Raw genomic sequence first — 7,473 nt, forward strand, 5'->3', positions numbered from 1 at the left:
TGATAATTCATGTTTCATCTCATCTACAAATGCAATTCTCAACTCATTATTTCCTCTAAAAATGATATCATTTTACAAATATCTATATAATTTGTAGATTTTTATCATTCTCGGCCTTTAAATATATATTACTATTATTATTTATTTTGATGAATATTATCTTTGATAAAGTATACATGTATTCTTTCATACCATTCCCTTGGTGTCTATTTAAATCTATACAAACCTTTATGTGAATTGCACACCCTGCTCTTACCATCTAAGTTGGTAAATCCTTCAAATTTTTCAATGTAGACCTCTTCTATTAAAATGAGAAGATTGTTGAAGTGTTGGAACCTATCATGGAATAATTATTATTTTTTCACTAATGTCAAACCTACTAATTGTTGGTAAGAAAATTTTCTTTTTGGTCTGAATTCTATCATTTGATTGATTGATGAAGAGAATTTGAAAAGAAAGGATAACACGAGTACCTAGAGAAAGGTTGAGTTATATGGTGTATAAAAGGAGCACTAAGACCAAGCTAGACTTTGATGATATGATGTACTATTTATCTACTAAAGGCTAAATTAAAAGGATACTTAAGCTTAGACAAGAAGAAGAGTTTGTAATAAATGTGTCTACCAAGCCTGTCTAAGTAAACAGTGTAAGCTGAGCAAATTTAGTTTAGGTGATGTAACACTAGTCTTGCTCCTACCCTAGCTTCCTATAGTCTCTCCTTAGGTCTTTCTCTTGACCTAATAGGTTTTATTATTGCCCCACTCTCCTTAGGACCCTATCTATGAGGTCCTACTCCATTCAACTAGTGATTCCTTATTATGCCTATATGACAATGATGCATGATGCTCTCGGATGTAGAAGTGTCATGCATTAGACAAGATGAAAGATTTCCCATCCAATTAATCTTCACCAATGCCTCTCATTTCAGTTTGAACTCCACCACTCATGATTATACCCTACTCCAAGCTTTGATCGAGGCTATCAATGCTTTTAATCCCTCTTAACACCTCTACAATTTCATGTGATCCCTAGCCATGCAACACAGGCTCACCTAGGGCATCACATTAAAAATATCATCCTTGCTTTCTAGGGGCCCTCCTTCACTTTAAAATATGTATATGGAGTCATATTCCTAATCCCAAAAGCTTGTGTAGATTCTATAATAGGAAGAGGCTCTATGACCCCATCTTTACTAGTTGCCTAGTTTAGGATAGAAAACTAGCAGAACACAAAAGAATTTTCACAACTAACTACAAACCTAAAAAACCAAAAACTATTAACACCAATAACCTTAAAATTAATTAATATAACACTTCTATTTTTTATCACACTTCATGTAATTTATTGGAACACTAAAAACTCATAAAATCAAGAATTATAATTGTTATTCCTACTATACAATTTGGACACATAAATCAAAACAATCTTCCAACTCCTTGATCAAGTCAAGTATGGCCTTAAATACTTACCCAAATTCCAACACAAAATATTTCATAAAGTTATCAATCCCCATACATAAAGTTTCTCTTATGCAACAAAAATTTGTCAATGTTGTCAATGACAACATTGACAAATTTTGAGAAACTTTTACATCTTTTTGAATTTTGCACTCAAACTTGTCCCAAAGGCAACCAAACTTTACCAAAAGCCTAATAAGGTCTTAAATTTTTTCAAAAGGACCTTAAATCCCTTGTTTGGCCATTCTTTCCTCAAAGTCACACAAATACCCTATTTGACCTCAAATGGACAATTCTTGCAACTATGAGCAACTAAGGCCTAATGAGTCTTCCTATACTTAACACACCTTAACTTAGGATTAAGTTAGTTCCTTTACCACTCTAGCGGTATGGATAGTACCCCTACAAGAAAAAACTACATAGTGCCCCTAGATATTTCATGAGCCCACCTAGATGCCCCTATGTAGCTGCCCCTAGTTCGCATTTTTGCTATCATTGTCGAACTCTTTTAGGGATAGTTTTATGTTGATGATTAATAGTGGCATAGTTTTGAGATTATCAAATATTGTTTTAGATTCAGTTTATTATATGACGAGATTACTTGGTACTTTATAGTTCATGTATGTATGATGATTATTTCAGTGTTTGCAATTGTTGATGATGATTATTTTAGTGTTTGCAATTGTTGACGATGATTAGTTAGATGATTTATTATCATATGTGTTTTCTTATGGATATGTACCCCATACTTGCATGTGTATGGTGTGCATGTTTGTTTTCTTTCTGTATGGCGTTTATGATGTGGTTAAGGAAGGGAGTCATAGTCACCTGCTAGTTAGGATCTACATGATGCACCACTTCTTGCCATTGCTTGTTTAGCTTAGTATATATTGTTCTTGTACATGCATGGATTTTATGTAGGTTGTAGGTACTAGGTATCAACTTCCCTAAATTTCTAGGACGAGCGTACCCTATCGCATTATCTCAATGGTAAGAGAGGGGAGATAAATACTCAAGTCCAAATCCCAACCCTTTATGCCATTTATTCTAATTGAAAATTAGGACAAGTATCTGAGTTGAGTACCCTTTGAATACGTCAAATGACATAATTTTTGATGTTAACCCTTTTGGTTTAATTTTGTATGTGTCTTGCTATGATGGGTTTTTTTGTATTTTACTTTATGAGTCTTTAGTGTATTTTCTATTAATTAAGCCTAATTAAAAGATTTAATTAATGGTTTAATTTAATGGAAAATTAATATGATATTTATTTTATTTTATTAATTAAATAAAATAATTAAATTTGAAGATAAAAGTTATAAGTTTAAATTTAGAACGTGAAAATATTTATTAATTTAATAATAATATATTTAGAGCTCATTTTTATTTTATCAATTAAGTCTCAAAAATAAAATTTAAAAGTGGAAAAGATATTAAAATTATTAAAAGATTCTAGATCACATGATGTGTGCATGTGATTAAAATATATTAAGATAAAACAAGTGGATTTAATAAAGTGAGTGCATGAGATTTAAAATTAATAAATTAATTTAAAAAGGAGTCAAATGAATATTAAATAAAGAAATTTAATAAATTAAAGTGTATTATTTTAATATTTATTCACATAGGTGTATGTGAGCTCTTGGGAGTTGTCATGTTGACAACACAGGAGTTTGCACTCTAATTATGCACGTGTTGTCTACAACACAGGAGTTAGTGTACTAATTAAGCACATGGTGTCTACAACATTCTAGACACCTCATCATCTTTATCTTCTTATCATGAAATTTATGTGCTTCGTTGTCATGCTTATCTCCTAGTTCTTTCTAGACACATTCTAGATGCATCTTAGAGGCCTTTATATAGAGGCTCTCCTAGTGTGTACGGTGATTCTCATATGCTTCTACAAGCACTCCTACTCACTCGGGGGGGGGGGGGGGGTTCGGTCCTTGGAGGAATTGTGAATGTTGGAGAAGGAAGGAATTTTTAAAAAGGAGAAGGTTCTATAAGGAGGAGCTTCTCTACAATTTTTTGAGGCATAGCAAATTAGCATCAGTGTCCAGGTAGGCACTCATGATTATTTCACATATTTTATTACACTCTTTCTTTTCCTATCTTCATCGTGTCTGTTATGTGCATCTAAATAATTCTCTATGAATGAATCTTCAATTTTTTAATTTAGAATTTGGGCATGCATATTGTTTCATCTAGTTATGGGAATTAAAAATATTATTGAAATCTTCCCTTAGTAGAATCAAATTTTGGAAATTGATTCGGGTTTGGGTTCGAATAAAAGTAGAATCTTATTAATATGCATTAGTTTTATATGATTTATTAACTAATCTAATTAAATCAAATTTAATTAAGATTAGTTAATAGTAGAAGAAGTGTAATTAATTATTAGTCAATTTAAGTAAATGGATTTTTTAATGAGGGCAAATTAAAAGAAAAGAGATATTAATAAGTAGAATTAAATAATTGAATTATTAATGAGATTGATTTTACTTAAAATCGATGAGGATTATTTTAAATAAATGATTGTCCTTGAAGTGTTTAAAGAAAATTGTAAACTAATTATTTGAAAGTTGATAAGTATTATTCTAATGTTTTGAATAATGTGAATGATTTTATCTAAAAGTCTATGGGAACTAGTTCAATGATTTAAATTAGTAAATAATTATCTTATGATTATTTTAGAGAATTTTTTTAAAATAATGGAGGGATAATTATATATTTTATTCAAAAAAATAAATGGGTTGAGTTGTACATTAAATCAAGAATCTTATACACTTGAAACGTACTTGAAAACAAAAATTGAAACCTAATATTTGGCTTAACCATGTGATTACAAAAGCAAATTAAAATATGTGTTTGTATCTTGTTCTTTATGCTATCCATGTTTGGGGTTTGGGTGGTCCTAGAGTGTTGACCAATTAGGATGTCTACCAAAGGCTTGGGAGTTATGTGAATGTGATGGCATGTTGATATTATTCGGTCTCGATTCTTTTAAAACCCAACCATGGTAATGTGATGGCATGCTCTATGAGATGTTTGTATTTACTAATTGTTATTGCTTTCCAATCTTCTTGTGTGAAGCTGAGGTGTATGTATTTGAGACACTTGACTTAACCATTTTTGAGTCATCGATCAGTTATCCTTGGATTACTTTCCAGTCACCATGATGAGACTGAAGTGTTGATTTATTTCTTGATGTTGTCATGTTGTGAAATGATTTGACTTGACCATTTTGGAGTCTTTGATCAGTATGATTTATTTTGAGATTCCTTACGGTTACTTGTTGAGAATTGATGGATATTGTGATTATCATTGATACCTTCAGTTGCGAATAGAGAACTATTGTGGTCATGATTATCAATGGATGCTTTTCAGTTGCTCATGGAGATTTGATGTTCTTATTATGGTTTATCTTTTGGTATATTTCTAGTCACTTGTTTAGGATTGGGGTGATTTTATGTGATTATGGATTTGTGCTTTTATTGAGCCTAGGGTAGGTTATCTACTTGTAGTGTCAAGAAGTGGCTTGCAATGGGGGTTAGGGCCCTAAGTGGCTGCTAGGGTAACTCATTGTAAGTTGTTTTAATAAGTGAAAAAATTTACACTAAATGGGGATTTAAATGAACCTAATAAGATAATTGTGTGTTCTCACCCATGCCTTGAGTGCTAGTACAGACTAGGATGGGAGTAGAGAGAACACTTGGTTGCGACCTTACATTCCATAGTATGCCTCATCAATACAAGAGGATACTAGTGGCTGCATAGGGATCACTAGGGGGTTGGGGTCTATTGAGAGACTACCAGGGTAACTCTAGCATGATTCATGCGATGATACTTTCTTGCTTACATAGTAGGTTTCCTACATGTCTTTGTTGTACCTCTAGGATTAGATGTCAGTTTGTGTTGGAACCTTTCAGTTAGTATACTTCTAGGATTCCTAGACTTAGAGAGTACATTTGTTACGTGATTTGATATCCTATTTGGGACTTGAGATTATCTCCTCAGCGCAATGGGAGTGGCCCATTTAGGTCCCACACAGTCGGGTGGTAGTACTTTTTCACTCTTACCATTTGAGATATGTCCATAGTCACCGTGGTTGGAGCATTCTTTATTGGCATCTATCTTCATTTTGTTCTTGGTTTATGATGATGGACACGTATCCTTATATTGATGATTAGCATATGATAGATGATGTTATTTACTTATCTTATGCTTTAGTTTGCATGATTAGATTTCTTATGCATATGTTGTAGCATGTTAGATTTCTTCTGCATATAATGTAGTATATTTTAGGAGTGACATTCCTACTATGATAATAATGATGATCTCTTTGATAACTTGGGATGTTATGTGCGGGGGATGGTTAGGGCCTACAATGGTCTAATGATGCTATTTATAGTTGGGAGGAACTGTGCACTTAGTTAGTTGTGTTTTATGATGGATGGTTATCTTTTATAATGGTTGTTATATATTTATTGATGGATGGATGTATCATGTATGTTAATGGTTTCATTTACTTTATTGCACTTGCATCATGGATTAGAATAGGATGATGTACTTCATTTTCACACATGTACATTCTTTTAAGCCTTTCATACCTTGTGGCATGTACAATGGATGATTGAGCATTTCAAATTTAATTGCCAAGAGGCACTCGAAACAAATGTGTAATATGGACATTGGACTTTCTATTTATTCTCTCATGTGGATGTGGTAGTGGTTAGCCTTAGTATTAATTAGATCAAATGTGACTCAACATCTTGGGATCCTTAAGGAATGTAACTTTTTATGAATGTTTTTAGTTGTATGTTTGTTATTACTTTCACAAACTTAGTAAAATTTTAGGTTAATTCTTTTGGATCCCTTGGTAGGGCATTACACCCTACACCATACTCCCCCACAAAGAAAAACTATGTCATTCATGTGGACAAGAAATCTTTGGACATGCCCACTTTGTTAAAATATATCTTAGCAATCCAAGATTCCTCTAAATATAGCTTGTTTCTCCACTTGATGAGGTGTTTTGTGTACACCTTGTGTCTAGTGGCCTTCTTGACTCTTGATTCCAATACCTTTTCAGCTTCCAACTTGATAAGTGAAGGCACCACTATGGATTCTAGATTAGCACTGACTCCTTGACTATGGTGAGAAATCTTAGGTAATGGACCTTTGAATTGAATTAGGTCTTACACATTTAAAATAGCAGAAATGCCTAAATCTAATGGAAAATCAACCTTATATGAATTGGCTCCATATTTTCCTATGATATTACAAGGTCTCACCCTCTTCATCTATAGTTTAGTTGGTACACCTTTCTACAATCTAGATTCATTTAGGTGCACCCTGACATAATCCCCTATGGAAAATTAGATGTCTCTTCTCTTCTCATCCACCTTGGCTTTCAACTTTTTTGTTCTATCTTGGATGGTCTTCTTCACCTGATCTTGGATTTCCTTCATAGTTTGAGCAAAGTCCTTAGTATGTCCACTTCTCTACTCACATACACACCTTGGATTCATACCATACACAATTTTAAATAGGCTTTTGTTATGGTTTTGTTCTTGTTGTCATCATAAGCATATTCTACTTGGAGAATGATAATATTCCATGTTTTCCCATATTCCTTTGTTAGGAACCTAAAGAGATTATCCAACACCCTATTAACCACCTCAGTTTGTCCATCGTCTTGAGCATGGTAGGCTAAACTAAATGAGAGGTTTGTACCATGTATACTCCACAAGATCTTCCAAAAATGTCTCATGAACTTCACATCCCTATCTAAAAAAATACTCAATTGAAGTCCATGATTTCTCATAATATCCTTAAAGAACAAGTGTGCAATGTGGATAGCATCATTAGTAGTCTTGTATGGAATGAAGTGCCCCATCATGTTGAATCTATCAAATAGTAAAATTACTATCATATCTCTTTTTTTCCTTGAGCATACCTACTATAAAATTCATGCTCATACACTCCCATGGCCTATTTGGGACTAGTAAGG

This window comes from Cupressus sempervirens, chromosome 10, assembly GCF_028749045.1.
Source record: "Cupressus sempervirens isolate cs-2001-9-10 chromosome 10, ASM2874904v1, whole genome shotgun sequence".
NCBI lineage: Eukaryota > Viridiplantae > Streptophyta > Pinopsida > Cupressales > Cupressaceae > Cupressus > Cupressus sempervirens.